The sequence below is a fragment of the Bos mutus genome, chromosome 28 (assembly GCF_027580195.1).
Source record: "Bos mutus isolate GX-2022 chromosome 28, NWIPB_WYAK_1.1, whole genome shotgun sequence".
NCBI classification, from domain to species: domain Eukaryota; kingdom Metazoa; phylum Chordata; class Mammalia; order Artiodactyla; family Bovidae; genus Bos; species Bos mutus.
This window is the reverse complement of record NC_091644.1, coordinates 28,788,024-28,799,282: the sequence shown is the minus strand read 5'-3', so window position 1 is coordinate 28,799,282 and position 11,259 is coordinate 28,788,024. Positions and strand designations below refer to the sequence as shown.

At 42.9% G+C, this 11,259-nt stretch overlaps 1 pseudogene; it reads right to left on the bottom strand.

Moving 5' to 3' along the window:
• Window positions 1-1,208: 1,208 nt before the first annotated feature.
• LOC102277966 (NADH dehydrogenase [ubiquinone] 1 alpha subcomplex subunit 8 pseudogene) lies at window positions 1,209-2,716 on the bottom strand (annotated as a pseudogene).
• Window positions 2,717-11,259: the final 8,543 nt, after the last annotated feature.

Below are 11,259 nucleotides of genomic sequence, written 5' to 3'. Positions count from 1 at the left end.
ATCTTTTAAGTTTTCTTAAGTAACTATCTTGGAGTGTTATATGCTCCTGAAATGCCTGTATGTACTCATGCCCTACATCAATTTTTGCAGTTTCTCATTCAAATAATCTGCAATCATCTTATAACTAGAGGGAACTTCAGGGGTTCTGGACCCTGGTGTAAGTTAGAAATAACTGGAGTGCATTTAAGACAAGGGTCCTGGCTTTTCCCTAGAGATTCTGATGTTTCTCATCTGATGACTCCAATGTGGAGCTAGGATGAGAATTGTAGGTTAGAAAATTCTGGAGCAGATAAACTAGATAAACTAGATTGTCTTAGGAGTTAAGTTTTAGGCTCTCAACTGTTTGAGAGTTAATTTCCTTTAGCCACCAAGTACTGACATCCTTTATTTCAACATTGATTTTACTTAAAGCTCATTGTAGAGGGAGTGATGGGAATAAAGGTGGGAAAACCTGGAGAGTGAATGTCTGCAAATGAGGTGCTTTTCCTTGAAGATCTTTGTGAACCCACAATAAAAATAACCCACTGAAAATCTACTTGAATTTCCAAAGCACTTATGGGCTAGTATCTAAGCAAAGGGCACATGGGGGACATTTTTCCTTTGATGCTCAGCTGCCTGCCATTAACTGTGTCTAGCTGGTGGACATCAAAAGATAATAGCACTTGTGTGTATATCCAGCTGCCCCATGTTATGGACATTAGTTTTTGATGGTTTCCTTGCAAGACCTATTTTTAATTCTCTAAAAGTGGCCAAGAGAAGAGGTATTGAGCATTTCAAATAAACACACCCACTTAGAAAAATGGTCACCCAGCCAAACCTGGCTAGGGTCTGCTTTGTTGCCACATTGGGTGTAGGCATGATAGGCTCTCAATATTTTCAAACATTTGAACATGGTTTTCAAATGATAATAGATGCAAAATTTAAAAATCAAGTTTTCTCTCTCTCTCTCTCTGTTTTTCCTCTGCCTTAGATAATAAGGGTGAGTCTTTCCATGAATTCTCAGATGCCAGCATCTAGAAGGCTATGGCTGGTCCCAGTAAGTTTGTTTTGGAAGAGTTATCCCCTTAATTTTTTTGCCTTTAAAATATTTAATGGGCAAGAAATGGTATAAAATAACAGCCAGGTCACATAAATTAACATTGTTGTTAATGTTTGTGATCCCCTGGAAAGAGCTCTCTTTCAGGCTGATGCAAACTGCAGGAGAGTTTTCACTGCCTGTTGCATGGAGTGTGATTGGGTTTGGACCATGAACTCATCTTCACATGGTCCAGAGAAAAGAGATGGCTGCCATGTTTGGCAGGCTTCAGATTGCCTTCTAAAGTGGGAGCGGTGACAGATGTCATTTTATTGGGCTCCAAAATCACTGTGGATGGTGACAGTAGCCGTGAAATTAAAAGAGGCTTCCTTCTTGGAAGGAAAGCTATGACCAACCTAGATGGTATTAAAAAGCAAAGATATCACTTTGCCTACAGAGGTCCATCTAGTCAAAGCTATAATTTTTCCAGTAGTCATGTATGGATGTGAGAGTTGGACCATAAAGAAGACTGAGCATTAAAGAATTGATGCTTTCAAATTATGGTATTGGATAAGATTCTTGATAGTCCCTTGGACAGCAAGGGGATCCAACCAGTAAATCCTAAAGGAAATCAACCCTGAGTATTCATTGGAAGGACTGATGCTGAAACTCCAGTACTTTGGCCACCTGATATGAAGAGCCAACTCATTGGAAAAGACCCTGTCGCTGGGAAAGATTAAGGGCAGAAGGAGAAAGGGGCAGCAGAGGATGAGATGGTTGGATGGAATCACTGACTCAATGGACATGAATCTGAGCAAACTCCAGGAGATAGTGAAGGACAGGGAAGCCTGCCATGCTGCAGTCCATGGGGTCACAAAGAGTGGGACATGACTTAGTGAGTGAACAACAACATCAAAAATTGCCTTCTATCTCAGGGTTGGGCTCTGGCCTTGGTCTTGAGTGATAGGGATTCTCTGGTAAAGTCCTATCTGTTTTCACTTTGGTGACCTTTGACAGCTCCCTAAGGTCAGCGCTCACCCAGCCCTGTTTGTCCAGTACTCACTCATGAAACTTTGCTTGCTCTTTATGACGGTGAAGAGATTGCTGCAGGTCAGAATAATCACTGCAGGTCCAGTACTCTGTGAAAGACTCCACTTTATCTCCCTAAAGAAGTCCAGGGCCAAAAGACACAGAGAGACCAAAAGAACCCCACTGCCACTTCTGAAGAGCATGGAGCAGATACAAGGTGTTGGGAGCAAAAGCAGGGTATTGTGCAAGCCCGCCGCCCTCAACACCACATAAAAGGTGGGCAAACCACCTAAACCACTTCTCTGGCCTGACCCCTGGACACACCCCTACCCTCACCCTGTGTAAAGAACAAGTTTGCCCCCACCTCAGGGAGTGAGCGAGCAAGGGAACGTGTTGTTTGTTCTCATCCCGTCTGGGCTGCAGCAGGAGCCCCAGTAAAGTCTTGCCTGGGGGAAAAAAAAAGGGACTTGGTTGGGCACGTTGGTTGAGAAGCTTGCCTTCCTCTAAACACTGCCTTGGGTCCTTCTCCCAGCTGCAGAGCATCAACTCCTTCTTGGTCTTACTGCACTAAACTCTTCGGTGATGGGCCACAGCTCTTGGCACAGAAGAATTCATTTTCACCTCCTGCACCTTCGGATTGTCCAGAGTGGTCAACTCCGCTGTCCCTGGCATGATGGTGATGGTCCTGATGCTGAGGAGTTGCCTGCTGCTGCATTGCCCTCATCTCCCCTTCCACCTTAATTTTTGTGTATTAATTTTTGGCCAGACAATAGAGGATAGACTACCTGCAACCTGCCAGTTCTTCATACATGGGGATTGAGATAGAGAGGGACTGATGGGAGCTCATCAGTTCTACATTCCTTCGTCCAGCTCCTCTGTTTTCAGCCTTGCTCATAGTCAAGACTGTCTTTCTTACTCTGTCCCAGAGCCTCTCTCATTCTGTACTATATTTGCAGTGATTTGCACTGTATCTCCTTATGGTAGTTTCTGGACCATGGACTATTCTACTGTTTTATCCATCCTTATGCTTCTAGAGCTTTCTAGTTGCAGAAGTGTAAGGCATTGCCCTCTTCTCCCTTCTCTCTGTTCATATGGTTGTATTCCTTTGTACTGATAGACTCTTTCTGGGTAGGCTTTTGGGTGGAAAGGGAGGTGAATCTCTGATTGGCCATCTTATACCTGAAACTCTTCTGCTCTTTTTTTTTTTTTAACTATATCGTGTGTCATTTAATTGTTCATCTTCCCATTTAATGAAGCATACATTAATAGTTGATTTGAGAAGTAAATTTATCCAAATCTCTTAGGTTTATATTTAGGGATATTGGATGAGCAAAGGCATCATTCTTGGAGAGAGAAAAAAAGAAAACATTGTTTCTGTTGCCAAAGTCTCCTATGAGACCTTAAAAATAATTTAAAAACCAAATAGGTGAAAGGTTTCACAGTGTATTTTATAACATTTTATTAGAATGATAAATGACTGTAGAATTAAAAGAACGAAGCTTTTTGGCAGACTGTAGGACATTTGCCTAAGAATAAATTACTTTGCAGCTGTATTAACTCTCTTAATATTTGTTACTAGTTTTCACCTAGGACATGATGCCAAGCAGTTCCAAAAGTATGACTTATTAGCCACAGCTCATACCATTTTATCTTTTTTGTTTAATGAAATATGTCTCTCATCTCTATACCAAGAGGAATAAAACTTGATTGCTATGTATTTAGTCCATTCTAGCTTATTTTTCTGATACTCTTAAAAAATCAACTCCATGCCATATGCTATGCACCAGAATGGCTGTAAATAATCATAAAATTAAATGCCAGAATTTACCACTACATGTGGTTTCTCATTAAGGTTTGATGTGGCTTCTTTAAACTGAAAATCGGTGAAGGGTTGATTTCTCGTCTTATCAAGCTGTTTTCTGAGCTTTCTCACTGGCCCACCTACCTGGATATATAATTAACTTCAACTCTCAAAGGCTTCTGGTAGACTTGGGCTGTATCTTTGGGAAAGTAAGAAGTTATTCTCTGAAACACATATGTGCTGTAGGAGCAGCAACTCCAAAGTATCTTCAGTGGCTGTTCCCTAATATGATGTTGACCATATGTTCTGGATACTCCCTAGCAATCCTGTGTCATGTATCCTGATTCAGGGCTTGGAAAATACAGCCAATACCATATGTAACCCTTACCAAGTAGGGAGAATAGATCAGACTGCTACTGCTAATGAGCTAAATGTTATTTTAGGATGAATCCCAAACTAACCCAGACTGTATCAGTCATTATTTTAGATCATGCCTTTAATTTTCCTTTTAAAATATTGTATTCTAGAAACTTAGAAAATTCCATATAGAGCAGACCATGGTCTTATGGTAACAAATCCATTTAGACGGGAGATTATATAGATTAAAATTAATGTGGATTAGACTATATCTATTTTTGGATCCATTGCTTTGATGATCTTCTTTCAATATTGTTGCATTCTGGAGAATTAGGGGTTTCTGTATAGAGAGGATGGTGGCCCTGTGTTCACAAATCCATTTAAAGATTATATGAATTAAAATTAAGCTTTTCTGTGTATATTTTGTTCTGCTATCATGGTAACAAGTGAAGATCTGTTCCACTGAATAGTGTGTTAATATTTCCACTTCCAAAGGATTTAGTTGCAATATGTTACTCGTAAAAATAGGGATGGTCATTTCAAAGCAAGAATTTTTGAATCCCATTTGCTGTGCAGTGTACTATCCTGGGCATGAGCGTGCCCAGAAATAACTGTCTTGGCTTTTGCCCCAAGCAGATCAAATTCAAATGGTTTGAGAAGAGTGCAACTTTTGGTTAAGTGCTCGGAGTTAGACAGATGTGGGCTTGTCACTCCTTAGCTATGCGACTTGAGCAAGTTCAGTAACTTCCCTTGAGCCTCAGTTTTCTCATTAGTAAACTGGAGGAAATGACAAGTAAACTGCCTATCAGTTCAGTTCAGTTCAGTTCAGTCGCTCAGTCGTGTCCGACTCTTTGCGACCCCATGAATTGCAGCACGCCAGGCCTCCCTGTCCATCACCAACTCCCGGAGTTCACTCAGACTCACATCCATAGAGTCAGTAATGCCATCCAGCCATCTCATCCTCTGTCATCCCCTTTTCCTCCTGCCCCCAATCCCTCCCAGCATCAGAGTCTTTTCCAATGAGTTAACTCTTCACATGAGGTGGCCAAAGTACTGGAGTTTCAGCTTTAGCATCATTCCTTCCAAAGAACACCCAGGGCTGATCTCCTTTAGAATGGACTGGTTGGATCTCCTTGCAGTCCAAGGGACTCTCAAGAGTCTTCTCCAACACCACAGTTCAAAAGCATTAATTCTTCAGTGCTCAGCCTTCTTCACAGTCCAGTTCTCACATCCATACATGACCACTGGAAAAACCATAGCCTTGACTAGATGGACCTTTGTTGGCAAAGTAAGGTCTCTGCTTTTCAATATGCTATCTAGGTTGGTCATAATGTTTCTTCCAAGGAGTAAGCGTCTTTTAATTTCATGGCTGCAATCACCATCTGCAGTGATTTTGGAGCCCCCCAAAATAAAGTCTGACACTGTTTCCACTGTTTCCCCATCTATTTCCCATGAAGTGATGGGACCAGATGCCATGATCTTCGTTTTCTGAATGTTGAGCTTATAGACAGTCGTATATAGGTTAAATGAAGTGATAGTAGTGAAGTGCTGGGCACAGTTTCTGGCCCAGAGTAATTCAGCAAGTATTGGCCAAAGTAACCAGTATTGTCATAATAATGTAGTTCCCGTTAAAATTGATCAGTGATGTTTGTCAGCATCAGGCAGTGCTTCCATTCATCAAAAGGAATCAGTTGAATTCAGTCACTCAGTTGTGTCCCCATGGACTACAGCATGCCAGGCCTTCCTGTCCATCACCAATTCCCAAAGTTTACTCAGACTCATGTCTATTGAGTTGGTGATGCCATCCAACCATCTCATTTTCTGTTGTCCCCTTCTCCTCTGGCCTTCAATCTTTCCCAGCATCAGCGTCTTTTCAGATGAGTCAGTTCTTCACATCAGGTGGCCAAAGTATTGGAGTTCCAGCTTCAGCATCAGTCCTTCCAATAAATATTCAGGACTGATTTCCTTTAGGATGGACTGGTTGGATCTCCTTGCAGTCCAAGGGACTCTCAAGATTCTTCTCCAACACCACAGTTCAGAAGCATAAATTCTTTGGCGCTCAGCTTTCTTTATAGTCCAACTCTCACACTTATACATGACTACTGGAAAAACCATAGCTTTGACTGTATGGACCTTTGTTGGCAAAGTAATGTCTCTGCTTTTTAATATGCTGTCTAGGTTGGACAGGACAGGGAGGCCTGGCATGCTGCGATTCATGGGGTTGCAAAGAGTCGGACATGACTGAGCGACTGAACTGAACTGTCTAGGTTGGTCATAACTTTTCTTCCAAGGAGCAAGTGTCTTTTGATTTCATGGCTACAGTCACCATCTGCAGTGATTTTAGAGCCCCCCCACCCCCCACCAAACTGTTTCCACTGTTTCCCCATCTATTTGCCATGAAGTGATGCGACCAGATGTCATGATCTTAGTTTGATTGATCAGTGACATTTGTCAGCATCAGGCTATGCTTCCATTCAGCAGAAGGAATAGGATGTATTTGCCTTGGTTTTCTCAATATTATAGTAGGATGGGAATAGAGTTGAGGGCTGACAAGAAAACCACAATATTGTGTATCTTTGCTCCCTAATGGTTGGCATCACTAATTCTTAAAAAAAAAAAGTTTACTTATTTGGCTGTGCTGGGTTTTAGTTGCAGCATGCAGGATCTTCAGTCTTCATTGCAGCATGCAAGGTCTTTAGTTGCAGTAAGTGGGATCTAGTTCTCTGACCAGGAATTGAACCTGGGCTCCCTGCTTTTGGAGCGTGGAATATTGGCTACTGGGCTACCAGGGAAGTCCCGGCACCACTGATTTTTAGAAACTCTATTTCTAGGCATTTCTTTCAGTCCTATTCACCCCACACTGTGAAGCCCCTACTCTCTTTAATAGTCTTTGCAGCTTCCTAGAATACAAATGAATTGCTCTGCTGGTCTTACCCCAGCACCAAACATTAATTCAGGGACCAGCGCCAAGAATAAGACCAAAGAACAGAAAAGAAAATTTTTTTTATTGGTTTTTAAATTTATCTATTTAAGGAGCTTTGCAGTGCTATACATTTTTATCACACTGAATGCATTGGCTTTATTGATACAGCTAACTTAAATGAAGTAAGTACCCTACTGGAACATCTGGATTGCTTTGAGTGTGGACTGTCTAACAACTATCACCACAGTGAACAATGAAGGAGAGATCTACAGGAAGTGCCAGGTGGATTAAGGGATATCCAATATTCCTTCAGAGAAGACGATGGCACCCCACTCCAGTACTCTTGCCTGGCAAATCCCATGGACAGAGGAGCCTGGTAGGCTGCAGTCCATGGGGTCACTCAGAGTGGGACACGACAGAGCGACTTCCCTTTCACTTTTCACTTTCATGCATTGGAGAAGGAAATGGCAACCCACTCCAGTGTTTTTGCCTGGAGAATCCCAGGGACGGGGGAGCCTGGTGGGCTGCCGTCTATGGGGTCGCACAGAGTCGGACACGACTGAAGTGACTTAGCAGCAGTCTTCCTTAGAAACATTTTGTTGCTTCATCAGCAGAATCTAAGACCCAGGGTGATCATCAGGAGAAAAGATGACTATGTACTCATTCTCTAGGTTTATTACTTCTGAGAGACTCATATGATCTTTGCTGGGGAAGACCTTATAGACTGTGCAGTCCAGTGTTTTTCAACATTTATGTGAAAAACTTTGGCAGCTTTTTGTTGATATGGTATCTTCCATAGGGCCCAAGTGTATGAGATAAAGAATAGCCGATCTGAGTGGCAGTGGCTGTGGACCCAGGAGCCTGCCTGCTTGGTTTCCCACTTCTCCTGCTGCATTTGCTACCTTTGCTTTTACCACGTGTTTGTTTGGGATTCCCAGCTTCAGCAATACGTGAATTGTGAACTTCCAGATGTTCAAGCTGGTTTTAGAAAAGGTAGAGGAACCAAAGATCAAATTGCCAACATCCGCTGGATCATTGAAAAAGCAAGAGAGTTCCAGAAAAACATCTATTTCTTCTTTATTGACTATGCCAAAGCCTTTGTCTGTGTGGATCAAAATAAACTGTGGACAATTCTGAAAGAGATGGGAATCCCAGACCACCTGACCTGCCTTTTGAGAAACCTATATGCAGGTCAGGAAGCAACAGTTAGAACTGGACATGGAACAACAGACTGGTTCCAAATAGGAAAAGGAGTTCGTTAAGGCTGTATATTGTCACCCTGCTTATTTAACTTCTATGCAGAGTACATCATGAGAGATGCTGGGCTGGATGAAGCACAAGCTGGAATCAAGATTGCTGGGAGAAATATCAATAACCTCAGATATGCAGATGACACCACCCTTATGGCAGAAAGTGAAGAGGAACTAAAAAGCCTCTTGATGAAAGTGAAAGTGGAGAGTGAAAAAGTTGGCTTAAAGCTCACCATTCAGAGAACGAAGATCATGGCATCCGGCCCCATCACTTCATGGGAAATAGATGGGGAAACAGTGGAAACAATGTAGACTTTATTATTTGGGTCTCCAAAATCACTGCAGATGGTGTCTGCAGCCATGAAATTAAAAGATGCTTGGTACTTGGAAGGAAAGTTATGACCAACCTAGATAGCATATTCAAAAGCAGAGACATTACTTTGCCAACAAAGGTCCATCTAGTCAAGGCTATGGTTCTTCCAGTGGTCATGTATGGATGTGAGAGTTGGACTGTGAAGAAGGCTGAACACCGAAGAATTGATGCTTTTGAACTGTGGTGTTGGAGAAGACTCTTGAGAGTCCCTTGGACTGCAAGGAGATCCAACCAGTCCATCCTAAAGGAAATCAGTCCTAGGTGTTCATTGGAAGGACTGATGTTGAAGCTGAAATTCCAATACTTGGGCCACCTGATGCAAAGAGTTGACTCATTGGAACACACCCTGATGCTGGGAAAGATTGAGGGCGGGAGGAGAAGGGGATGACAGAGGATGAGATAGCTGGATGGCATCACCGACTCAATGGACATGAATTTGAGTAAACTCCGGGAGTTGGTGATGGACAGGGAGGCCTGGCGTGCTGCAGTTCATGGGGTGGCAAAGAGTCGGACACAACTGAGCAACTGAACTGAACTGAACTGAAGTTTTTAAGGACTTCCCTGGTAGTTCAGATGATAAAGGATCTGCCTGCAATGAAGGAGACCTGCATTCAATCCCTGGGTTGGGGAGATCCCCTGGAGAAAGGGAATGGCTACCCGCTCCAGTATTCCTGCCTGGAGAACTCCATGGTCAGAGGAGCCTGGTGGGCTACAGCCCATGGGGTTGCAAAGAGTCAGACATGACTGAGCAACTGACACTACACTACACTAAGTTCTTAAACACCATAAACAATGATGAGCCCATCGAATCCCTTCTTTTTTAATCTATGAAGAAACTAAAAAAAATTGTACATTTATGGTCAAGCTATTAATGTCAAAATAGGTCACAGAACACAGATCTCCTAGCCTCCAAGCCATTATTCTTCTCTTACAGTCTATATCAACCCCATTCAGCTTTTGTCTTTTTCCTTTAAGTGTCTCAGTAGAGAGAAATCAGCTAAGCACAATCTCTCATAAAGGATGCTATTACTACTACTGCTGCTGCTTTTAGAAAACAGGAAAAGAAAAACAAACGCATCAGTGACGGGAATGTTAATATACTCCGTATGCATAAATGGATCCTATGTGCTTTGTGCTGGGTCTTCTTTGCACTGGGTCTTCACTGCAGTGCACAGGACTCTCTAGTTGCAGCAGGTGGGCTTTTCTCTCTAGTTGTGGAGCATGGACTCTAGAGTTTTCGAGCTCAGTAGCTGCAGCACCCTGGCTTCTCTCATTGCCCTGTGGCACGTGGGATCTTAATTTTCTGACCAGGGATCAAAGCCTTGTCCCCTGCATTGGAAGGTGATTCTTAACCACTGGACCACCAAGGAAGTCCCCATAAACATACTTTAATAATTGATCAAATTCTGTTTGTGTTTGCTGCTACTGCTGCTGCTAAGTCGCTTCAGTCATTTCCAACTCTGTGCGACCCCATAGACGGCAGCCCACCAGGCTCCCCCATTCCTGGGATTCTCCAGGCAAGAACACTGGAGTGGGTTGCCATTTCCTTCTCCAATGCATGAAAGTGAAAAGTGAAAGTGAAGTCACTCAGTCATGTCTGACTCTTAGAGACCCCATGGACTGGAGCCCACTAGGCTCCTCCGTCCATGGGATTTTCCAGGCAAGAGTACTGGAGTGGGCTGCCATTGCCTTCTCCATTTGTATTTGAGGAGATGCCAAATACGTGTGTGTGTGTGTGTGTGTGTGTGTGTGCGCGTGTGTGTGTAGGAGAAACTTCTTAAACTAATCAAAATGATTAGCTGCATATATTAGTAGAACAGTGACATTGAATACCTTATTATAAGGGGATAATTCTGTGATTTCCTCTCTGAAGTTCATAACATGGTCCCCAAAACAGGATGATAGAGGAAAAAATGAAACTATTTCTCTGGGTACTTATGCCTAGTATTACTGTTACCAAACACAAGTTCGTGTGCCCAAAGCACAGTGAGGTCAAACAAACTGAGTCATGAGAGTTTTAAGCAGAGAAATATTTATTGCAAGGCCACACAAGGAGATGATGGCTCAGGTCCCCCACACCCTGAACTCCTTGAAGGGCTTCAACAAAGCACTTTTAAAGGCCATTAACTCCAATACTTTGGCCACCTGATGCAAAGAACTGACTCATTTGAAAAGAGCCTGACGCTGGGAAAGCTTGAGGGCAGGAGAAGGGGCTGACAGAGGATGAGATGGTTGGATGGCATCACCAACTCGATGGACATGAGTTTGGGTAAACTGTGGGAGTTGGTGATGGACAGGGAGGCCTGGCGTGATGCGATCCATGGGGTTGCAAAGAGTCCGACATGACTGAGCAACTGAACTGAACTGAAAAGCCAGGGAATGGGGGAGGAATGTGGTTAGTTGTTGCAAATTTGTTGGTGTCAGAATCCTTTGTTATTTGTACCTGTGCGCATAGGTCAGGTCATGATGTTCCTGTAAATCTCCAGTAAAACAAATGTTATTCTCTGTTCT